We start from the raw sequence: 26,402 nt of genomic DNA, 5'->3' as shown, positions 1-26,402 counted from the left end.
CTCAGCAGTTTGGTTCCTTAGGAATTCACACATATTTGAACACAGAAATTAATGTATGCGAAAGGGTAGCTATTAAATAAGCTGGTCTCATCATCAGCGAAGTCTCAGTTCTCCTAAAAACACACCAATCTCATATGCAACATGCTTGAACCATGTTTGAGAGCTGAACACTTTTATATGCAGTTGCCAATGTCAAAAACGTTGCAAAAACAAATGACTGATAAAGAATCACATTTTAGAGCAATATCAGTTGATCGTCTTCTTAGGCACAGCACTTCAGGACGGAAAAAAAAACTTTGACATCTTCTGCAGTGTTGCACAGCGTATTAGAGCAAAGAATTTTTTTTCAGCTGTCTAGAACGACATCCAGCCGTAGCGCGCCTGCACAGCACGCAATGGTTGAGTAACGATATAAACGGCCGGAGGCGACAGAATACAAACAGTGAAGGGTACATTGCCACAAATTGAGAGAGAGAGTGACCGTTAGGAACACCTGATTCGGCACTATGACAGCCCTGCAAATGAAGCATAACAACAATCTGTTAATGGGGAAGAATGGGACAACTACAGCTAAAGACTACGCAAAAATGCCTTTCAGGCTGCAAACCTTGCATAAAAGAACCCACTAAAGCTATGAAATTAAACTTTATACCAGCACAGAACAATGAAGGCTCGAATAGCTGGAGCATAGTTGGTCACCTGTACGAGGGGAGTCACGTCATCAACCACTATACTGTATAATCCTCTCCTTCCTTCCTTCCTTCCTTCCTTCCCATCAGGGCTCAGAATATGGTCATTCCGCCTACATCACTGATACTGACAGAGGACGAGCTCCCTTAGTTGCAGGATGACCTAGTGACATACACTGAGAAGACACGGGATAGTGATACGCACTTATACAGATGGCGGTAGTATCGCGCACACAGGGAATTAAAGGACAGTGCATTGGCGGAGCTGTCATTTGTAGTCAGATGGTTCATGTGAAAGGGTTTTCAACGTGATTATGGCCGCAAGACGGGAATTAACAGACTTTGAAGGCGGAGTGATAGTTGGAGGCAGACAGATCGGACATTCTATTGCGGATATCGTTAGCAAATCAATCCCATGCCACTGGTTACTTGAGATACCTGTACTGAGTCACATCCCTCCACCTCAGTTAAGGCGGAAACAAGATCTACTGAGGGAGGCCAAGAAAATCTCTGTATCACCTTCTCTACCACTGCACCCGTAATTCTGTCATCCGACACAGCAACGATTGCGATCAAGAAGACCAGCAAGTGTTACTGCAGGACAACTCATCGCGGATGGTGTTTATCTAAATGAAAGCTGGAAGCATGAATGGTCAACAAACACATTGGGAACAAGAGCTCATCACCTTGATCCCACAAAGAAGCCAAAAAGTTTTGACCTACCGAGGAAACTTTGGTGCCGCCTCAACAGGTTAAGGACTGGACATGATTGTTGTAGCTACGTCAGGTACAAATGGGGCTGGATCAGTTCACTAATGTGTGAATGCAATCAAGAAGAGCAGACAATGGAACATTTAGTCCAACGCTGTCCACTTCATTCATACCCTGGAATTCCCGATGACTTGTTCATTCTCACACCCAGCTTAATTAACTGGTTGAAAAACACGGACTTTAAGGTTTAATCTTATCTTATATCATATGTATATTGTATAAAATCACCATACGATTAAATGAATCGTTACCTAATTAAATATTCTGCAATAACAGTGTCAAGAGTGTGCGAGGAAACCACATTTCAGGCACTGACTCTCATCACACATAATACAGCGGCTGATGGCCTTCACTTAATGACCAAGAGCATTGGCGTTCGCATAGAGTTGTCAGTGCTAACAGACAAGCAACACTGCGTGAAATAACCGTAGAAATCAATGTGAGATGACATGAATCCCAGGGAACATTTCTGGTACATAATTGAGAGGTCAGTTCGTGCATGAAATCCTACACCGGCAACACTTTCGCAATTATGGTGGGGTTGGAGAGGCAGCATGGCTCAGTATGTCTGCAGGTGACTTCCAATGACTTGTTGACACCCTGCCACATCGATTTGTTGCACTACTCCGGGAAAAAGGTGGTCCGACACGATATTAGGAAGTATCCCATGACTTTTCTCATAAACTGTTGCTAGCCACTGCCAGTTTGGAATCTACTTGTATGAGTCCGCATCCATCCAGCTGTGGAGAGGAACTTCAACTCTGCAAGCTGCCACTCCCGTTAGTCACAACGGTGACAGAAGATGAGGGCGACGTAAAAGACTGATGTGTCTGAGGGCAAACTGTTCGACTTGGGAGCAGGGTGCCAAGTGGCGCCACCCTTCGGCACTGCGTGTACCGCTTTATCAGCTGTACACTGGGACCGCACCTCAGGCTGTGTCACTGTTCGAACTTCTGCCTTCACGCCATCATGAAAACCGTCACCAGGGATGTGCAGATTATTGGGGCAAGCCTAAATGCAACTATGCTGTACGAGAGTGCTGAGGCTACAGCGGATGTCCACAATCACGCTGAGTTGAGGGAACACACCGACTACCACTCTGCCCTGCAGGACACCGCGGAACTGACTGCAGAACAAACCACGGGCAACATCCAGTGCAAATTCCACGACAGGCAATGATGCGGTACTTAGTGCTTTCCTGGAAATGCAGACATAGCACGGGTTCAGAATGGTTGAGTGCCAAGGTGTTCGTGAGGACCTGTGCCACGCCCAAGGCATCAATGAGACAGTATTAAATTAACTACCGTTTATTGCTAACAATTTGGCGCGCTCTGGTAGCAGCCACTGCATGTCCGCATTTGCAGGAACCTGCCGAGTGGCGCATCAGCACCCATCGTGGAATCTGCAGTTGAAGCATTGAGTGTTGCCAGCAGTCAGTTCCGCGGCTTCATGCGGGCAAAGGAGCAGTTGGTGCGTTCAAAAAGACAGCCCAGTATGACCGTGGAAGTCCGCTGTGGCCTTCGAAATCTCGTTGAGCATAGTTATGCTTTGGCCTGCCCCAGTAACCTGCTTACCACTGATGATGGTTGTCGTGATTACGTGAAGTCGGAAGTCCGAACAGCATCACAGAGGACGCATAGAGTGAACCCCTATAGCAGCAAGACTATCCCTTTAAGTGGATTAATGCTGAATGCAGCCGCGCACAGCGCTACTTGCCCTCCAGGTGAGAGCACAGTCCGTTCATAGACGGCCTCTTCCAACTCGAGTGTGCGGCGTCTCATTGGACCACCACAGTAACGCCTGCTGACGGTAAAGGTAGCATTTCCTTTCTAATGAATACGTGTGGTAAAAAGGATATGCGATGAAGCAGTTCTTCCATTACCATGATCTTCGCCATTCAGAAGGATCATGTCGGTGTATTCTGCTAACGTGTACTCAACTATGTTGCTCTAACACTCACAGACACGTGAATGACCCTCGAACCTGGTCAGAGAGGTAGGATAAGGGGCAAAAGACATCTACCGATCTGATGTAACCATCCCTCAACATTACATCCCTGTCGCTTACCTACCTAGCAAACATGTTTTCAAACGGATGTAGCACACAAACGGTACTTTTGCGGGCATGGGTTCCTATGCAAAATATTATGTACTCATTCCCCTCTACAAGTCCTAGAACTCCGTAATGGGAATTTCCGGAAGCACTGCATACACGAAAGGATTACGTAACTGTTTTCTCACTCAGAAGTAACATCTAAATGTCGGCTGTGTGTGAGAATATCGTTTTAAGCCACCTGTAACAAAGAGAAACTTCTACCACCCCGTGTCGGAATTCGACAGCGGCAGGAATGTCGCCTATGGAGACCGCGATTTATGGTTCCACGATATCGTTGCTCATGTCGCTCGGGATCTCACAGCTGTCATGCGACTGTGGAACAGAGGTTCAGGGCGTGCTGTGTCCAGCGTTAGATTCTGTAGAAAGCGATATAAACAAAGGGCGCCACACGCCAGGCCGTGTCTCCACCGTGCTGCCACACAGTTATGAGTCGCCTACCGAGGACACAGATACCAGGAACTCTATTATGCTTCCTCCATACGATTTAAAATGGTCCGATCTATTCACTAACAGTTATGTCTGCAGCCACAGTGGGCGCTGATACCAGGGATCACTTCCTTCATACGGCAAATAAGAGGGGGCACACAATACGTAAAGCAGCGTATTTTTTTCTGAAAACAAGTTGCTTTTATTCAGGATTCCAATTCATGATATTATTCCACACTCTTTTAGCTACAAAACCCTATTTTTCAACACAACCTCTGTTTAATCAACAGCCTTACCCTCCTTCTCAGTCCGGAACCGCGCGACTGCTACGGTCCGCAGGTTCGAATCCTGCCTCGGGCATGGATGTTTGTGATGTCCTTAGGTTAGTTAGGATTAAGTAGTTCTAAGTTCTAGGGGACTGATGACCACAAATGTTAAGTCCCATAGTGCTCAGAGCCATTTTGAACTTTACTCTCCCTACTGGGAGGGCCTGTATCCCACATGGTACCACCCTATTGGTCGATGTCGGAGCCAACGTCTTGCTGCATCAATAACGTCCACATCATCCTCATACTGCTTTCAGCGGAATGCTTCCTTCATTGGAAGTCGAAAGGTGCGAGACCCGAGCTGTAGCATGGAGAAGGAAGAACACTCCAATGAAGTTTTATGAGCGTCTCTCGCCTAAGCAGATTTACATGAGGCCTTGCGTTGCCATGGAGACGTTCGTTTGCATCTTTGTGGTGGCGAACATGCTGAAGTAAGTTTCTTCAATTTCCTGATGTTCGGACAATATAGTTAATTGTTGCACCATGAGGGAGGATATGAAACATAATAACCCCTTCAGAGTCCCAGAAGACCTCAACATAAATTTGCAGGCTGAGTGTGTGGCTTTGAACCTTATCTGCGGAGGAGAGAAAGTGTGGTGCCACTCCATGGATTGCCGTCTTGTTTCCGATTCGAAATGATGAATCCATATTTCATCGCAGACAGGACAGGTTTGCGCGACATTGTTGCGATGGGGACAGACGCCTCGCCCAACGTCTCACCGTGCTTTTGTTCACTAACAGATCTCAGCAGACGTTTTCAAATGGTTCAAATGGCTCTAAGCACTATGGGATTTAACATCTGAGGTCATCAGTCCGTTAGAACTACTTAAACCTAACTAACCTAAGGACATCACACACATCCATGCCCGAGGCAGGATTAGAACCTGCGACCGTAGCAGCAGTGCGATTCCGAAATGAAGAGCCTAGAATCGCTCGGCTACGGCGGCCGGCAGTAGATGTTGTACAAGCGTCTATGTATATCTGCGAAGCTCTGGTTTTCCGCCAATAGAAACTCAATGACAGCTCTCTGCTTGGAAGGTACCTCCGTTACAGACGCCGTTTTGAAGGCTACGTATAGCGCCACCACCTATTGGATCGTCATGGAACTACATGGGCCGAAACGGAAATATTCCACGGTGTCCCATATGTTCCTTATTGAACGCCCTTCTTAGTTGTCAGATGAACTTTCTTCCGCCGACCGCAGATTTAAGAGGCCGCACACCTTCACTCGGCCAGTTCTCACATTTGCAGTTATTGACGAGTCACCAGCAGTTATAGACAAGTATCGTCACGTTGCCGCAGTCCACGCCAAGTGTTTGCCGGCACGGTAGCTCAGCGTGTTCGGTCAGAGGGCTGTGTGCTCTCTGTAATAAAAAAACTGAGTCAAAGAATCAACGATGAACTTGAATGGATGTCTTGTGACGTCCGCCCAGACCAAATGCTACGAACAATATCGAACAAAATGAATTTAATAACAAAAAAAGTGTCGAAGTGTGTTAGATAAGACTAGTGTCTGGAACTATTACCTCAGAGCCACGTCTTCTCATCAAACTTAAGTTGAATATTTACTTTGTACGTTGTTTTAAAAGATGGTTTTTAATTGTTTGTTATCGTTTTGCCACGTTATGTTTGTTATATTCTACCACTGTCCTCGGACCTGACAGTTGCAGAGTGCAAGCACGCCTCCTCAATACAGCTACTTTTTTTCTGCGGTAGGGGGTTCGCTGCCTGCTACTTTTATGTTGGGCGTCAAAATTGTAGTTCTACATCTATATCGATACTTCGCAAGCCACCGTACGGTGCGTGGCGGAGGGTACCTGTACCACTACTTCTCATTTCTTTTCCTGTACCCCTCGCAAGTACCTCTACATCTACATACGCAAATGATTAGCTTTTCAGAGCATTCACACATGGTTGGCGCCGCCGGTGGCGACACCTACAACGCGCTGACATGAGGAAAGTCTCCAACCGATTTCTCATACACACACAGCAGTTGACCGGCGTTGCCTGGTGAAACGTTGTTGTGATCTACATCTACATCTATACTCTGCAAGCCACCCAACGGTGTGTGGCATAGGGTACTTTACGTGCCACTGTCATTACCACCCTTTAGTGCTCCAGTCGCGTATGGTTCGCGGGAAGAACGACTGCCGGAAAGCCTCCGTGCGCGCTCGAATCTCTCTAATTTTACATTCGTGATCTCCTCGGGAGGTATAAGTAGGGGGAAGCAATATATTCGATATCTCATCCAGAAACGCACCCTCTCGAAACCTGGACACCAAACTACACCGCGATGCAGAGCGCCTCTCTTGCAGAGTCTGCCACTTAAGTTTGCTAAACATCTCCGTAACGCTATCACGCTTACCAAATAACCCTGTGACGAAACGCGCCGCTCTTCTTTGGATCTTCTCCATCTCCTCTATCAACCTGACCTGGTACAGATCCCACACCGTTGAGCAATACTCAAGTATAGGTCGAACGAGTGTTTTGTAAGCCACCCCCTTTGTTGATGGACTACATTTTCTAAGGACTCTCCCAATGAATCTCAACCTGACACCCTCCTTACCAAAAATTAATTTTATATGATCATTCCACTTCAAATCGTTCCGTATGCATAAACCCAGATATTTTACAGAAGTAACTGCTACTAGTGTTTGTTCCGCTATCGCATAACCATACAATAAAGGATCCTCCTTTCTATGTATTCGCAATACATTATATTTGTCTATGTTAAGGGTCAGTTGCCACTCCCTCCACCAAGTGCCTATCCGCTGCAGATCTTCCTACATTTCGCTGCAACTTTGTAATGCTGCAACTTCTCTGTATACTACGGCATCATCCGCGAGAAGCCGCATGGAACTTCCGACACTATCTACTAGGTCATTTATATATATTGTGAAAAGCAATGGTCCCATAACACTCCCCTGTGGCACGCCATAGGTCACTTTAATGTCTGTAGACGTCTCTCCATTGAGAACAACATGCTGTGTTCTGTTTGCTAAAAAATCTTCAATCCAGCCACACAGCTGGTCTGATATTCCATAGGCTCTTACTTTATCAGGCGACAGTGCGGAACTTTCTCGAACGCCTTCCGGAAGTCAAGGAAAATGGCATCTACCTGGGAGCCTGTATCTAATATTTTGAACAAATAAAGCGAGTTGGGTCTCACATCGATCGCTGTTTCCGGAATCCATGTTGATTCCTACAGAGTAGATTCTGGGTTTCTAGAAATGACATGATACGCGAGCAAAAAACATGTTGTAAAACTCTACAACAGATCGATGTCAGAGTAAAGCAAGGGTAAAACGACTGCCTATATGCGACCGTATGAGCCCTAATTTCTCGTACCTTATCTTCGTAGTCCTTACGCGCAATGTATGTTGGCGCCAGTAGAACCGTTCGGCAGTCAGTGTCGAATGCCGGTTCTATAAATTTTCGCAATAGTGTTTCTCAGAAAGAGCGTCGCCTTCACTCCAGGGATTCCCATTTGAGTTCACGAAGTATCTCCGTAACATTTACGTATTGTTCGAACCTACGGGAAACAAATCTAGCAGACTGACTATGAATTGCTTCAATGTCTTCGTTCAATCCGATCTGGTATTCGGTTATTATAACAGGAGGTCAATACTTAACGCCATGCAAGATCGTAACAGCCCCATGTGACTAAGGCCCGTGAGGACAGACATATTGTTCTCTGCGCCGTGTAGCTTAGTACATCAGCGTCATGTACCGAGTCAGGTAAGGGCTGGTTTGCAGCGAGACAAAAACTCAAACGGTCAGCGCGATGACGTCTGGAGTACTAGGGACTGTCTGCACGCCGACAGTAGTTGTGGCTTCCCTTGACGCGGCAGCCATACATCAACACGATATCGACCTTTCCGCAATTGGTAAACGGTCCATTTTAACACGGGTAATGTATAACGATACAAATACCGTCCGCACTGGCGGAATGTTACGTGATACTACGTACTTATACGTTTGTGACTATTATAGCGCCATCTATCACAAAGCGAAAAAAGTAGTCCAATTAAAACATTCATATTTCTTTACGTACTACACGAATATGTAATAAAAAATGGGGGTTCCTATTTTAAAAAACGCAGTTGATACCCGTTTGACCTATGACAGCGTCATCTGGTTTTCCCGTTCAAGCTAGGCGAGTTTCGTTCTTTGTAGTTTTTTCGTTTGATGCTTATTTCGTGAGATATTTGGCCCGGTCACTATCAATGGACCACCCTGTATATGTGGTGTGCGTATTCTCTTGCGGGAATCGGCGAAACGCAGGAAGTAATGAGGATAATTGGCATAGGTACCAAATCAGTATTGTGTGGGTACGTAGAGAATTTGGATCTGACGGGAGGTGTGGCAGAGTAGTTCATGCAGTTGCGCTGACCACTGTGTTCGCATGGCTTAGTGGTCACAGTCTGTGCCTAGTGAGCAGGAGACCCGTGTTCGAATATCGGGCCGCGCGGGGTAGCCGTGCGGTCTGGGGCGCCTTGCCACGGTGCGCGTGGCTCCCCCGTCGGAGGTTCGAGTCCTCCTTCGGACATGTGTGTGTGTGTGTGTGTGTGTGTGTGGTCCTCAGCGTAAGTTAAAATAAGTAGTGGGTAAGCTTAGGGACCGGTGACGTCAGCAGTTTGGTCCCATAAGATCTTACCAAATACCGCCACCTCCTCGAATTCCGGTCTGGCACATATTACTTCCTCTTAGATTCCCGAAAAGCATGCAACGCTGTGATACATTGTCGACTACGGAGTATCGTTGCTAATATGTTATAGGCTTGATGAATATTTGACTAATAGAACCCAGTACGCTATACTGGACGGCAGATGTTCCACAGTAAGGAAAGTAACAGTGGGTATGCCGCAAAGAAGCGTAATGGAATTTCGAATGTATTCTACATACATGATCTACTTATTAGATATAATTAGCTATACTTTCAGATTTCTGATTGACGAAGCTGTTATCTACAGAAAGTTATCACCTTCGGGCGTTGAAATGAAGTTCATAATTTCCAGTCAATATAATGAAGGGTAGCTTCCTTTAACTAAGAATAATTGTAAGGTATTACTCATAATAAAGAAAAGGAAGCCAGTAGCATCCAGTTAAAAGGTCAGTGGTGCAAATGTTGAACATGTCACATAATGTAAGTTTTTAGAGATACAGCATGAACTTCATTCCATGCTGTTTCAAATATGTGCCAAAATTCGTCCAATATGCTGTGAAGTGGCGCGCCAGTATCTTGGGAACCTACGATTAAATGTATTCAGTTGGTGAGAGAGCTAGATCAAGCGCTAAACAACAATGGAACACTGTCAGTGTGGAGATATGTGAGGACAGCAACGACAACATATGGCCTTCCGTTATTTTGTTGAAAGATGTCACAGAGACCTCGAAGATACGGAACAGCCACCGACCATAACACGTCAGAAATGTAACGGCTGCTGTCCAAACTACCAGCTATGCGACCCAGAGGTGGTTGTTTTGTGTACACTATGGCACTCCATGCCATCATGCCAGGTTCTTAATACTGTACGCAGATGAGGGACTCGTCTGAAAAGACGACACGGTGCTCTCCCGTCAAGGGAGTGTAGTAAGTAAAGAAATATGAATGTTTTAATTGGACTACTTTTTTCGCTTTGTGATAGATGGCGCTATAATAGTCACAAACGTATAAGTACGTAGTATCACGTAACATTCCGCCAGTGCGGACGGTATTTGTTTCGTTATACGTTACCCGTGTTAAAACGGACCGTTTACCAATTGCGGAAAGGTCGATATCGTGTTGATGTATGGCTACTGTGATCAAAATGCCCAACGGGCGTGTGCTATGTATGCTGCTCGGTATCCTGGACGACATCATCCAAGTGTCCGGACCGTTCGCCGCATATTTTCGTTATTTAAGGAAACACGAAATGTTCAGCCACATGTGAAACGTCAACCACGACCTGCAACAAATGATGATGCCCAAGTAGGTGTTTTAGCTGCTGTCGCGGCTAATCCGCACATCAGTAGCAGACAAACTGCGCGAGAATCGGGAATCTCAAAAACGTCGATGTTGAGAATGCTACATCAACATCGACTGCACCCGTACCACATTTCTATGCACCAGGAATTGCATGGCGACGACTTTGAACGTCGTGTACAGTTCTACTACTGGGCACAAGAGAAATTACGGGACAATGACAGATTTTTTGCATACGTTCTATTTAGCGACGAAGCGTCATTCACCAACAGCTGTAACGTAAAGCGACATAATATGCACTATTAGGCAACGGAAAATCCATGATGGCTGCGACAAGTGGTACATCAGCGACATTGGCGGGTTAATGTATGGTGCGGCATTGTGGGAGTAAGGATAATTGGCTCCCATTTTATCGATGGCAATCTAAATGGTGCAATGTATGTTGATTTCCTACGTAATATTCTACCGATGTTACTACAAGATGTTTCACTGCATGACAGAATGGCGATGTACTTCCAACGTGATGGATGTCCGGCACATAGCTCGCGTGCGGTTGAGGCGGTATTGAATAGCATATTTCATGACAGGTGGATTGGTCGTCGAAGCACCATACCATGGCCCGCACGTTCACCGGATCTGACGTCCCCGGATTTCTTTCTGGGGGGAAGGATGAAGGATATTTGCTATCGTGATGCACCGACAACGCCTGAAAACATGCGTCAACGCATTGTCAATGCATGTGCGAACATTACGGAAGGCGAACTACTCGCTGTTGAGAGGAATGTCGTTACACGTATTGCCAAATGCATTGAGGTTGACGGACATCATTTTGGGCATTAATTCCATTAATGTGGTATTTACAGGTAATCACGCTGTAACAGCATGCGTTCTCACAAATGATAAGTTCACAAAAGGTACATGTATCACATTGGAACAATCGAAATAAAATGTTCAAACGCACCTACGTTCTGTATTTTAATTTAAAAAACCTACCTGTTACCAACTGTTCGTCTAAAATAGTGAGCCATATGTTTGTGACTATTACAGCGCCATCTATCACAAAGCGAAAAAAGTGGTCCAACTAAATCATTCATATTTCTTTACGTATTACACGAATATGTAATAAAAAATGGGCTTCCTATTAAAAAAAAACGCAGTTGATATCCGTTTGACCTATGGCAGCACCATTTAGCGGGCCAACCACAGCGCCATCTGGTTTCCCCCTTCAAGCTAGACATGTTTCGTTCTTTGTAGTTTTTTCGTTTGACGCTTATTTCGTGAGATATTTGACCCAGTCACGATCAATGGAGCACCCTGTATAACTAATTCGAGAACGGCCAATGTTCCCTTCAGTGCAGCTGGACACCACACTCTAACTCTTACGGGAATCGGCGAACTGCCGCGAGTAAAGGGAATAATGGGCACGGGGAACTTCACCGGTAGTGTGTGGGTAAGTTGAGAATTTGGGCGTGATGGGAGGCGTGCTAGGGTAGTCCGTGCAATTACGATGATCACTGTGTCGGGATGGCGCAGTGGTCAGTGCATCTGTCCAGTAAGCAAGAGACCTGGGTTCGAATCTCGGTCATCACAAATTTTCAACTTTCCCCATTAATTTAATCAATGCCCACTGGCAGCTAATGTCATTAATGCCTTTGTGGCTTTTAGTAATCTGCATATTGAGCTGCATTTACTGGTTGCAAGATGTCGAGCACAAATACAGCGAGCTGTTTCACAGGAGTGGTTTTTGCTGAATCTGTGATTATTCTTTGAGAGAAACTTGTTTTTCTCCGGGAAGGTCATAACGTTTGAGCTTAGAATATGCTCTAGGATCCTGCAACAAGTGGTCATCAGCGATTTTGGTATGTAATTCCGTGTACCAGGTCCATCACCCTTTTTGTAAACAGGAGTGGCCGGCGTTTTTTCCCAGTCATGAGGGACTTTTCACTACGAAAGTGATAATTGTTAAACCTGAGCTAGCAAAGGAGCTGATTCCGCAGACTATCGAAGTGGAGTTCCATCAATGCCTCATGCCTTCTTCGCCTTCAAGTAGGCTTAACTGTCTTTCAATACCGAGGGTGGTAATTTTGACATCTCTCGTTAGTGAGTCTTTGCGGTGCTCTAACATTGGTACGGCAGTATACTCAGGCGTAAATGCACTTTAAATTCTGAATTTGATATTTTTGTGTTGTGTCTGCTATCTTCAGTTTCTACACCAGATAGGTCTATGACAGATTGAATGGAAGATTTTGACCTGTTAACTGACATTATGTAGGGCCCAAACTTTCTAAGACTTTCTGGTCTCTGCTTCCGCAATTTCCTATAGCTGGTTATCACTGAACTACGGTGACGTTTTGCTATCTTTTATTAATTTACTTGGCGCGTATTTATCTAGAATGTGGTTACATGAACCATAATTGGTCTGTGTTTACCTGATATGAACTACATGTTCTCCGGGGCCAACGACATGTACGGACCCTGTGGCGCGCGTCACAACATGTGGCACTACAGATCTTACGTGTTGCAATGACCATCTCCGGCGTGAAGCGCGTTATTATTTTAGACCAGGTTAATACTTCATAGCTGCACTTTTAAATACGCTCATGCTGTCGATAACAAATGACAACCTTAAGCACTTTAGTGGATATCTTTCCAGTGAGATATTTCTTTCTCTCCTGGTCCAGAACTTAAACGAGTGTTCGCGAAGTACTATATCGGGCAAGGCAACTAGGGTAACGTCATCAGTTTGTTGCGGGGCCGGTATTTCCTGTGAGTACCGATGTCCCGAGTGTGACATTTCTCCTACTTGAGGTAGTCAAAAATAAAGTCTGAGCACCAAATCCAACTTCTCGGTTTCATCAATGTCGTGTTACGAATTTTAATGGTTGAAGTCAATTCCAAATTTCCGGTTCCAGAGTTCCTTGTGCTGTCAGGTTGTTCTACGTTCCATGTAAATACTGGTCTCCAGACACGTCCTTCCTGGTCATCGGGGCTCAATTCGAGGCGATAATCATCACCGAAGACAATTCTATTCGCATTAATGGGATTCCACGTTGATCACTGGAGCTCGATTCGAAGTGGGCATAGTCACTGAAGACAATTCTATTCCATTCAATGAGATTACAGGCCGAAGATGTGTCTGGAGACGCCCCGGACAGTGGTGGGATACCAACTTGACTGTCGCCCGGCATACGGCCCGACAACCAGGAGTGATGTTCTGGGATGCCATTTCTTTTCATAGCAGGTTCAAATCGCTCTAAGCACTATGGGACTTTACATCTGAGGTCATCAGTCCCCTGGACTTTAAACTACTTAAATCTAACTAACCTAAGGACATCTCACACATCCATGCCCGAGGCAGGATTCGAAACTGCGACCTTAGCAGCAGCGCAGTTCCAAGCTGAAGCGCCTAGAACCGCTCGGTCAGAAAGACCGGCATAGCAAGACCCCTTTGGCTGTCATCCGCGGCCCCCTTACAGCACAGCGGTACATCGACGATATTCTACGCCCCGTTTTGTTGCCCTTCATGGCAAGCCATCCTGGTCTTACATTTCAGCAACGTAATGCCCGCCCGACTACGACGAGAGTTCCTACTGCTTCTCTTCGTGTTTGTCAAACCCTACTCTGACCAGCAAGGCCGCCGAACCTCTCCTCAGTTGAGATCGTTAGGAGAGTTATGGGCAGGGCTCTCCAACTATCTCGGTATTTTGAGGCGCTAACGCGCCAGTTTGACAGAATTTGGCACGATATCCCCAGTACGACATCCAAATACTCTGTAAATCAATGCCAAGCCGAATGACTGATTGCGTAAGGGCAAGATGTGGACCAACGCGTTATTACTCAATTTGTGAAGCTCTTTCAAATGGTTCAAATGGCTCTGAGCACTAAGGGACTTAACATCTGAGGTCATCAGTCCCCAAGAACTACTTACACCTAACTAACCTAAGGACATCACACACATCCATGGCCGAGGCAGGATTCGAACCTGCGACCGTAGCAACTGCGCGGTTCCGGACTGAAGCGCCTACAACCACTCGGCCACCGCGGCGGCTTGTGAAGCTATTTCTCTTGACTAAATCATCCAATTTTTCTGAAACTGTAATCATTTGTTTGCCTCTAGATGGACATCACATCTACCGATTTCCGTCACATTCAGTTAATTCCTTCCTGGTGCGTTGTATTGTCTGAGAGTATATGTCTTATCTATAAGGAAAAAATCGAATTCACTTGATATAAACTTAGGTAAGGGTCAACGTGTTTGTTGCTAGGTGTCTTGATCGACCTGTTTTCGTTAATCAATTTTGATATTGTATCGTGTGACTTTGTCCTTTAAGGAAGTTGACAGTAATTCTGTATCAGTTCGACCAAACACAAATACTGTACTAGCTTTCTTGATGATCTTTTTGGCACTGGTGATAATCGTTCCTGTAACAGCATCATGGTAGCTAATCTCTGTCGGCCTGCTGAGACACTCTAAAAGATCGCCGGCCGATGTGGCCGTGTGGTTCTAGGCGCTTTAGTCTGGAACCGCGTGACAGCAACGGTCGCAGGTTCGAATCCTGCCTCGGGCATGGATGTGTGTGATGTCCTTAGGTTAGTTAGGTTTAAGTAGTTCTATGTTCTAGGCAACTGATGACCTCAGAAGTTAAGTCGCATAGTGCTCAGAGCCATTTGAACCATTTGTTGTCGAATTAGATGTTAACAACAGTTCTCGGACAAGATACCCAGCATTATTTCGCAATCCTGTCTGTCATTACCGCCGACAGCGTATGCGTTGTTTTCCCATTCGATACAGGACACGTTGAAGTCATCACGTACTACCATCGTATGCTTGGGTTATGTTCAAGATATCTAGTTTAGGCTCTCTCTGAATGACTTTACGGCGGATGTTTTAATCTGCCGGCCGGTAAAAAAATACGCTTTTTAGTTTAAATCCACTGATCCCTGTTATTCTTTTTCGCATAACGTAGTCTGCAGTCGGATTCATTTTGGACATCACTTGACCTAATGTTTCTCCGTGTAGCTATAAACGTAACTCCTGCTGGAGAGTGTTATTTTTTCGACATAAGTTCAACTTGTTTACAAATATTCATGTACTGTGGCTTTCGGCTAGTTTCTAGTATGATGTGTGGGCGACTGCTGTCTACGGGGGAAGTGAATTCTGGGACTTTGCTGCGAATGCTCCGGCAGATAAGAATTAAAATTTTGGTATTTTCACAATCCGGATTTGTTAACTGAACTTTTGAAATAATTGGTTTATCTGATGCTGGTTACTGTACAGAGAATCGTGGGGTTTCGCCTCATATGAGAACAGGGTGCATTCCACACGTATTCTGTCATACGAGTGGCATTTTCCGATGTAGCTACAGGCCACAGGACCCCTATTAGTCTTCAGAACGAAGGTGTAAATGGAGAGTTGTGCAAAGACCTCACGACTGAGACTAGCTATCTTCACCACTTCCGTCATCTTCCGAAAAAATAAAAACAGGGAATGGTCTCTCAAGGAAATATCACCAACTCCTCGTATTTTAACGAGAAGAAAAAGCACGCTTGTTACATATCAGGCACAGAAACCGATCTCGCGCGAGTATTTGGGCCATAATTCTGATAGTACGCAGTCATGACCTAACTGTACAGCTTTGCGCGTATCTGTTTTCTGTAACTCACTCTGCCCCCCTGCAACCGCCTAATGCCCGAGCGCCAAGTACTGAACTCGGAGTGACAATCAGTGCCTTCCTAGTACGGGATGTTGAAGGCATGAGAAGGAAGGATGGAAGGACGGTTAGGGTTTAACGTCCTGTCGACATCAAGGTCATTAGAGACGGAGCACAAGCTCGGGATGCTTCAAGGTTGGGGAAGGAAATCGGCCGTGTGCTTAAAAAGGAACTATCTCCGCATCTTCCTAGAGCGATTTAGTGAAATCACGGAAGATCTAAATCTGTATGGCCGGACGCAGATTTGATCCGTCGTCCTCACATGGGAAGATTTGGAAGGAGTGTAACACGGTTGCCGAAAGTGATTTTAATCCTTGTTGGAGAAAATGTCGTTTCGCGAAAAGAATACGTCATACGTCAACCTAACGCACATGTATTTTCAATACCATGCCTGAAAATGAAAATGAATAAACTTAAGCAACTCAAGTATTATTATGAAATGGAGTTAATGATATTCGATTTACAATATAATCATGCCAATCACGTTACAGAATAACGTAACTCCTTCACTTTAACAGTGTCAGCTATTCAATTCGAATAAAATGAAGCACAACAGCGATGCTAATAAGTAAAAGCGCTACGTTACTTCTTTAATGACGCACTAATTCATTTAGGGGAAGGCTGGGCAAGACGGGGAGGTGGGGTAAGACGGGGAAGGGCCTTAAGCTACAGTTAGAGTGCTGCCATCTGTGGATAGCTACGTCTACATCATCAATACACAGGTTCCAGTGTGTTGACATCGCTGAACCTTAGTTTCGCAGCGGTTTCTGTAAGCTTTGCAAGGTAAGTACAATTGTTATACTGATTTGCAATGTTTTACACCTTTCGAGGTCCAAAGACATGTGTTTCGTGAACATTTGTCCAGACTGTGCATATAGCACTGAATAGTACGTCTTATTAACACTAAACTGCTGTGTCAGTAGTCAATGTTCACTAAATAGTGTTCATGTAGGCGTAACATAACCTGACAGCATGGTAGGTGGCAAGACGCGGTGGGGCAAGATGGAAAGCTTCCCCGTCTTGCCCCTACTATTTGTCCAACCATTACGTTCTTATCGTCTCATGTGTTTACCTCGCTGTGGGTTTTGAACACGTACATTATACGTTGAATACAATTGTAAATAGAATGGTATTCGTTATTCCAACGTTTCCTAATTAATTACAAAGTATGCCTTAGGCTATATGGTGAATAAAAATACACAAAACGTGCAAAGTCAGTATTCTTGCTAAGCTTTAACGACTGACTATTGGAAATATGGTATTTACTATATAATATAGATTACCAGGAATGATCTGACTCAATAGTACGTTCCACGTGTTTTTTTTTTTTTCAGATGGTTCGCAAGTATCGGCGACAAACGTCTAGGCAAGATTGGACATTCGAGTCAATGGAAGGCGCTGTAAATGCTGTTATAGGTCATATGGGTTCTTTCAGGGCTGCTCGACAGTTCAACGTGCCACAGACAACGATTGAACGACATGTGGCAAAGAAACGTGCTAATCCTGGCTACACAGTTGTGAAAAGGTTAGCACCAATCACTAGTGTGTTTACCCCAGAACAAGAGGCAGAACTTACATACTACTTAACACAGATGGAAGGACAGTATTTTGGCCTAACACTTAAAGAACTTTGTGAACTTGCTTTTCAGCTAGCTGAACGAAACATCATCAAACATCCATTTAATACTGCAGCCAAATCTGCTGGAAGAGATTGGTTAAATGGCTTTCTTGCGCGAAATCCTACCTTAACAATACGAAAACCAGAGGCCACATCAATCGCAGGAGCAATGGGGTTTAATCGAGTTGCTGTATATCGGTTTTTCGATCTGTTAGAAAGTCAATTAGACACATTCAAGTTTACGGGTGACAGAATTTTCAATTGCGATGAGACTGGTTTAACAGTCATTCCGAAAGGTCACACAAAGGTGGTTGCTTTGAAAGGGCGCAGACAGGTGGGAGCAGTTACTTCAGCAGAAAGAGGCCAGACTGTGACTGCAGAAACCTGAGTTTCAGCGTCGGGGTGCTACGTACCACCTATGTTAATTTATCCTCGAAAACGAATGCAACACGCGTTGGAGACTGGCCTGCCCCCTGGTGCCTCGGCAGAAGTGTAAGAAACTGGTTGTATGACGAAAGAACTATTTTTGACTTGGTTTAAGAAGTTTATTGCATTTACTGGAGCGTCAAAGGAAAAACCAATACTTCTCATATTGGACGGCCACAAAACGCAAACCAAGAATTTAGAACTGATGGATGTGGCCCGCGAAAATGGGGTTGGTTCAAATGGCTCTGAGCACTATGGGACTCAACATCTTAGGTCATAAGTCCCCTAGAACTTAGAAATACTTAAACCTAACTAACCTAAGGATATCACACACACCCATGCCCGAGGCAGGATTCGAACCTGCGACCGTAACAGTCCCGCGGTTCCGGACTGCAGCGCCAGAACCGCTAGACCACCGCGGCCGGGAAATGGGGTTGTCTTGCTGTGTTTGCCACCACACTGTTCACACCCTCTTCAACCATTAGACGTGGCATTTATGAAACCTCTCAGTAAACTTTACGAAGATGAAGTAAGATCGTGGCTTCGCACCCATCCTGGAAAAGTTGTTACTCTGCATCAGATCGTAAGTTTATTCGGCAAAGCCTTCATTCGTTCAGCTACAATGTCCACAGCAGTGAACGGGTTTCGGAAAACAGGCATTTGGCCTGTAAACAGAAATGTGTTTCAAGAAAGTGATTAGCTTCCCTGTTCAACTACAGACATTCATCAAGCTCACACACCTGAAGTTACAGAAACGGAAGACCAAATACCAGAGACGTTGTCAAGACGTAAAACACCTGAACAATTAACAACTGACGATCAAGCATCTGTTTCGTCTAACTTTCAGGTTACCAGCCCTGAAATAGTGTTAGTTATTACAAAGGTGGATAAAAAAACCAAAAGGAAACCATCTAACAGGCGTGGAAAACCCGTTGTTTTAACCGAATCTCCTTATAGGGTTGAACTATCTGAAGAAATTAAACGAAAAGGAGTCCCCAAACGTGCTGCATGTAAACGAAAACTCTTCTCAAAGACGTTTAATAAACCTGGGATGCCACCAAAATGACATAATGACAACGAAAAAGTGACGAACGTAACTGACGTCTTAACCACCCAAAAAATGTGTGTGAAATCTTATGGGACCTAACTGCTAAGGTCAGCAGTCCCTAAGCTTACACACTACTTAACTTAAATTATCCTAAGGACAAACACACACACCCACGTCCGAGGGAGGACTCGAACCTCCGCCGGGACCAGCCGCACTGTCCATAACTGCAGCGCCTAAGACCGCTCGGCTAGTCTCGCGCGGCTCTTAACCACCCCTTCATGCTCAAGGGATGATAAACTGAGGTTGAATGACATCGAGGAAGAGAGTGAAGAATGTTTATACTGCTATGACTTCTCTGGAGGAGGCTGGATACGGTGTATTAACTGCGGACGCTGGGCCCACGACACTTGTGCAGGGATAGAAAGTGATGATGACGAGGCTGTCCACACTTGTGCACTATGTGAAAGTAAGAGGCCTAAATAAAACGTAATACCTGATTCTACAATTCGCAGAACCATGTTTCGAAACCTTATCGTCACATGATTTCGTTATTCCAGTCCTTATTTAAGCTTTAGAGATGAATTCATGTTAGCTCCCCATCTTACCCCGCATACGGGGCAAGAGGGGGAATTGGTAGTTTATGTCTCAAATAGAGATATTTCTAACTAAGTGTAACAAGTTCGCAGGTTTCTTTGGTTCAAAATGGCTCTAAGCACTATGCGACTTAACTTCTGAGGTCATCAGTCGCCTAGAACTTACAACTAATTAAACCTAACTAACCTAAGGACATCAGACACATCCATGCCCGAGGCAGGATTCGAACCTGCGACCGTAGCAGTCCCGCGGTTCCGGACTGAGCGCCTAGAACCGCTAGACCACCGCGGCCGGCGCAGGTTTCTTTGCGTGCTATTGTAATTCAGTGGTTAAGTAAACAAATGATAATCAAACCTATTTGAATTTGTTTATTTTTATCCCTTTTATAAGGGTTTAAAGTTAGCTTCCCCATCTTGCCCCGCCTTCCCCTAATTAATTTACATTGCATTTAGGGATCGCATTATAAAAGTGTTCAAAGCAGAGTGTTCTATGGCACCAGCTACAGTTTGGAAACCGCACATTTTCACACAATGAACAAAGCACAATAGTTTGTTGGTTCACCGACGCCACGAACACAAATGTCTTACTGACTCCGCTGTACAGTACTTCGCACTCGGGCATTAGGCGGCTGCCGTGGGACGGAGCGAGTGGCATACAACCGCCGCACACCAAGTTTAAAAGCTATACTTTCAGATGGTCATATCTGCGTGGTATCAGGATTAAGCCACAAATTATCGCGCGGGATCGACAGCTAGCACTGATATCTTCTTAGTGTCCTTTTTTTTTTCTCCTTCAAATATGGGGTCATGTTGGTGATGTCTCCCCGTCAGAACCTAGGCGACACACGTCATTAGTGCCGAAATGAGCTACGATCTGCATCTGACTACATTCTGTGCTCTCCACTGCGTACAGGAATGGACTCTTCCACCAGGCGTAAAATTCTTCCCAGTATACACGACATCTGCACTTTGGTTCGTTTCCTCCTGTCACTGTATTTCTCTGAGAGGGGCCATCACACGCCGGATACTGGTATTGAATACAACTATCAGCCCCTTCTTTCCCCTCTGTTAGTGACTTGACCGCGACAGAGTACAGACTGCTGTACGAGCTGGGAGGCAAGGCCCACGAGTTCTGTTTCATTATCCACGCGAGGCAATGACTCACACCTATTCTTTAGAGCCATTAGCCACATGCTATCTTCCGCACCACAAACAGCTCCAGATCAATCCACGACTCGTCAGCATTCGTAACGTGACCGCTTGGTGACCAGGGTTCTGTCGGTATAATGGAGTATCTGGCAAGTTGCCTTCACAATGGGAGACCTCCCTGTCACTTCCTCACCGGCGCAATTCGCAGCGGCCACATGAAGCTTATCGACATTGGCCAACAGAGCTTTCCGCGACTCGCGAACAGCAGCCAGCTTCTTCACCACTATGTCTAAACGCTCACAATCAGTTGTCATATCTACGAGTATACGTGATATTAGTTCTTTCATAGATAAAAACTCACTAATGATTATGGTTTAGCCGGCCGTTGTGGCCGAGCGGTTCTAGGCGCTTCAGTCCGGTACCGCGCTCCTGCTACGGTCGCAGGTTCGAATCCTGCCTCGGGCATGGATGTGTGATGTCCTTAGGTTTAAGTAGTTCTAAGTCTAGGGGACTGATGATCTCAGATGTTAAGTTCCATAGAGCTCACAGCCATTTGAACCATTCTGATTATGGTTTGATAAACGATCGTTGGTTCAAACTGAATCAGACTACAGCACGCTAATAGCGGCGTTTAAATACGGGAGAGCTGTTGATACTGTCAGATCAGAGACACTGTCGAAACGTCCTCTACAACACACAGTGACGCCCACACTAGGAGGTCTCCCCTGTTCTCCCAAGTCATTACCCTTGTCATATTTGAGCTACCATTTTCAAAAATGGCAGAATGCAAAAATTTGCATCATGGTCAGTGGTGATTTTCTGCTACGACACAACACGATAAATGAAGTCCTGGAATTCGGCGATCTCGCAGTTCACCACGCAGAGCATTCGATTAATGTCGACATGCTAGACTCCATTATTCTACTAAATAAAAGTTAACTAGCAGAGATATGAAATTAGACAGTGTAGACTGCTTGCTTCAAATCAACACAGAAATAGTTCCGTTCGAGTTTTATCCTCGTGCCCATCTCACATTTCTGGAAATAGAAGTATTTATATATATGAAGATGGTATCTGTTCTTTCAGACATGTCCAAAAAAACAGATAGCATCTTCATATATATTTCAGGCTCACCGGACATTTGACCATCTTCTTCTGTGAGGATGCACAAACAGTGCCCGAACTCTCGAACTCTTACGGGAATCGGCAAAAACCGCGAGTAATGAGTAATAATGGGCAGGGGCACTATGTATATAGTGCAAGACAATAAGTTGGGAATGTGGGTCTCACGGGAGGCGTGCCAGAAGTAAGTCCCTGCAGTCGCACTATCCTCTGTGTCCTCGGTGGCTCAGATGGATAGAGCGTCTGCCATGTAAGCAGGAGATCCCGGGTTCGAGTCCCGGTCGGGGCACACATTTTCAACTGTCGCCGTTGACTTATAGCAACGCCTGTATGCAGCTAGGGGTATTCATTTCACTGTAATAAAAATATTAATCGAAACCGTCACAAAACAGTGTTGAATCGATCACCAAACAACATGAAACCAGCTATATTTTATATACGATTTTAGTTTTGATGGCAGAAAAACGTGGCAACTGCGGAAAAGCAGTTTATTGCTGAAGCTTCTCTTTCACGACGGGGGAGAAACCAGTGCGACGGAAACATCACTTCCCATCTGCAGCTTCAACTGGGAAATGACGTTTGCAGCATTTCAATTACACGCCGCAACTGGACCTCTTTTCTCATAAATTTTTTTTAAAAAACACGGCGATCAGAAGCGCGCAAATCAGAGTTAGACAAACAGTCTCTGAAAGCATGACAGGTGCATAAAAAAGTTAAATGGAGTCTGCGAGGCGAAAACAAATTAGGCTACTTCCCGAGACGCGGCCGCCAGACAATGGTGTACCCACTGGCGCCCGGAAAACCCGCCTCTCCGTCCTGCGACCGGCTCATCAGCCACAAAAACACGCCGCTTCTGTAATTGCATCCACCCAGCCGTTCCAAGAGCCCGCTAAATGCTTCTATACATATCAGACATACCAAAGTTCCAGTAGGTACCAACAAAAAAAGATAAACATACAATCAAAACGAACGCAGTCTTTATTTCCGTTTTTTACGTTTTGGTAGTTCCGCTGCATCATGTGCTCTTGGAATGTACGCTTTATTGATTAGCAACTATTTCTCCACATCCTCACCTCTCTGAAGGAAGTTCACCGACTTTTCAGGAAGCGGTAAACCATTCTCTGTTGCAATCATATAAGTTAGAGAGATCCCAAAGTGGACGCCTCACATCATCAATAAATTAATCATTTGTGGCATCTTATGTTTCGTGTTCGACGATTTACAAATTAATGCATAGAAAGACAAGAAACAGACAAAAGTTCGTTTCCAGAATGAGATTTTCACTCTGCAGCGGAGTGTGCGCTGATATGAAACTTTCTGGCAGATTAAAACTGTGTGCCGGACCGAGTCTCGAACACGGGACCGAAAGGCAAAGGTCCCGAGTTCGAGTCTCGGTCCGGCACACAGTTTTAATCTCCCAGAAAGTTTCAAAAGTTCGTTTACCTAAGGCCGCAGGCAATGAACGAGTGTCGTTAAATAATGCTACACAATTATTTTTTCTCAAAACATATTTATTCTTAAGAGATATATATACTCACGTTCTATGGCCTTACGCTGGCAATATATAAGAGCGTGTATTCCCTGTTGGTGAAGGCTCTAGTCCTGTGCTTGCTCGAGCCATGTTTCCATTGCATGAATCATATACCAGGCATGAGCAACCTTTGTTCTCCATTCATTCACATACTTACTGAAGCTCGTGGGTCACCTCGTCACGTGACGCGACAGCAGCGCCCCTATAGTATAAAAACCAAATTATATCGTCAGTGACGTCAATGTTTATGGTAAACAGACCGATAAGAATTGTACCCCTTTTCGGACATGCCACGCCAACAAATTATGCCTCAAACCACGCTTTTTTTGGAGGTACATTCAATTTACGTTTACCCCATCTCCAGACGTTTACATTTACTCGTACTTGCGCGTCGTGAATATTGCCTCTATACATATGACGTTTTACAAAAGCTGTCTCAAAAACTTCCGCTGCATAATTTTGTAACGCTGTTAAAACGAAGAGACGTTCACGACACGTAAATAAATGTAAATATCTGAAAATGGGATGCCGCGCATCTTGAAATGTCATCATGGAAAAATAAACGGCAATAAAAGGAACTGGTTGCAGCTAATTCATTATATATTTCCTTCAGTTTCAACTGCTACAGTGTTCTAACACATCCATAATAGACAAGAGTTATTTATTAATATTATTATGAGAAAGAATAAAGAACCAAAATATGGCAATGAGGCAGGCAATCCCAATTGACAACCTATTATAGGAAACTTTATTGTTTTTGGCTAAGGCAGCTCTTTCGATTGTTTGGAATTTGGTGTGTTAATATCCACAAACACTATTAGCAAGCATTTTTAAAATATTTGTACTTAATATGATTGATTGTATAGGCACGTGTTGTTTTTGCAAATACAATGCGGGCATCTCTTTCTCTGTTCCACGAATTTCTTCCGCGGGCTGGGATGAAACCAATGGCCGCTTGCCCACCAGTAAATTACACTACATCATCTTCAAAGTGTGTCCCACGAAGAGAATCCTTAATGACAGACCGAGGGTAGATAAGGCAATGATGTCCAATCCAATTTGGTGATACGCTTCCGGATTTTGAGACCTGTGTGGGCGTGCATTGTTGCGTTGGAGCAAGATACCTTTTGGATTCTTGTCCGATCGAACACTGAGGAAATGGTTCTTTATATACGCCTCTGACTTAATGGTTTACCCTTTGTGACATAGAGGCTTTTCCACTGGAATCAAATTGCACAACAGTGCAGATGAAATGGCTTTTCTTTGGATCTTCTGGTCTATTATGGGCATTCGTGAAACCCATCTCGAGCACACATTTGAACACCCAAGAATCTCAATCATTGCAAACGGACTTCCAAATTCCAAAGCTCACCGATAGCTTTAGAGGCCTGTCTGCATCAATAATGGCTTCCGTACGCAGTTCACCATGTTGGAAGCAGTGGCTGTGACAGTACGTCCTGAACGTGACCGATCATGAGCAGAGTTTCAGCACAACCTGACACTTTAATTCTCTCTCCCACTGCCCAGCAGCACAATTATCAACAGAATCATTACCATACACTGCACACAGACGTTTATGGATGTTCACCAGTTTCTTTTCTGCAGCCAAGAATTGAATTACAACACGTTGCTTGTAATGACTGTCTTGCATAGGCGCCATTTTTATGTTTCACTACGGTTCTGTCACCTGTCAGAGCACTAATTCGATTTACAGGGTGTCGCAAAACAAGTCCTTCCAGTAACACAAGAGGTACACAACTCCATGAGAAAAACATACCCAATCAGGAACAGTATAACGTAGAATTATCAACATATTCTCATATTTTTAAATGTATTATTTTACTACTATATACTGTTTCAAGGTAACATATAAGAATATTTTCTTTACTATTATAAATAATAATAGATGTTACGTTTCTTCTTTTTCGCACCACTTTCATCTCAGCAACATAATGAACATTACTCAAGGTTGGTTGGTTGGTATGGGGGAGGGGACCAAACAGCAAGGTCTCGGTCCCATCGGATTAGAGAAGGAAGTCGATCGTGCCCTTTCAGAAGAACCATCCCAGCGTTTGCCTGAAGCGATTTGGAGAAATCACGGAAAATCTAAATTAGGATGGCTGGACACGGATTTGAACCGTTGTCCTCTCGAATGCGAGTCCAGTGTGCTAACCACCACGCCACCTCGTTCGGTCACTACCCAAGAGACAAAAAGTATCCCTCGTGGTCCATTATAACTACCTATGTAATACCCAGTATGTCCGCTGTTGGCAAGGATAACAGCGGCGACGTGTAGTGGCGCGGAAGTAATAACGCTTTGGTATGTCACTACAGCGAGATGGCACCACACCTGCAAACCCAAGTCACCTAATTCCCGTAAAGTACGGAGTGGGGAGGGGCGCGGCTATGAGCTCCGACGCCACGTTCAGTCCCATCCCAGATGTGTTCGATCGAGTTGAAATCTGGCAAGTTGGCGAGCCATTACATCAACTGGATCTACCCACTGTGTTCCTCGAACCACTCCATCACACTCCTGTCCTTGTAACATTATCCTGCAGAAGAATACCACTGCTGTCGGAAAACATGATCGTCATGAAGCAGTGTATGTGGTCTGCAAACAGTGTACGATACTCGTTGGCCGTCATGGTGCCCTGCACGAGCTCCACTGGAACGATGGATGCCCACATGAATGTTCCCCAAACCATAATGGACCCACCGCCAGGTTATCTCCGTCCTGCATTTCAGGTGGCAAGGAGCTGTTCCACTGGAAGACGACAGATTCGCACCTTCCCATTGGCATGATGAAGATGGTATCGGGATTCATCACGCAATGCAACGCTCTGCCACTGCGGCAACTTCAAATGCCGATGGTCACGTGCCCATTTCAGTCGTAGTTGCCGGTGTCGTGGTGT

The 26,402-nt window shown here is 45.0% G+C and overlaps 1 protein-coding gene and 1 non-coding gene across 2 annotated transcripts in view; one reads left to right on the top strand and one right to left on the bottom strand.

The window, feature by feature from the left end:
• Positions 1–26,402, bottom strand: part of LOC126183848 (probable ATP-dependent RNA helicase DDX31) — a 262,254-nt gene that overhangs the window by 67,242 nt on the left and 168,610 nt on the right. The gene's annotated exons all lie outside the window — the stretch shown is intronic.
• Positions 22,175–22,248, top strand: Trnat-ugu (transfer RNA threonine (anticodon UGU)). The gene has a single exon. It is a non-coding gene; the product is annotated as a tRNA-Thr (tRNA).

The sequence above is a fragment of the Schistocerca cancellata genome, chromosome 4, assembly GCF_023864275.1.
Source record: "Schistocerca cancellata isolate TAMUIC-IGC-003103 chromosome 4, iqSchCanc2.1, whole genome shotgun sequence".
Classification (NCBI taxonomy): Eukaryota; Metazoa; Arthropoda; class Insecta; order Orthoptera; family Acrididae; genus Schistocerca; species Schistocerca cancellata.
This window is presented reverse-complemented; position numbering and strand designations above follow the sequence as displayed.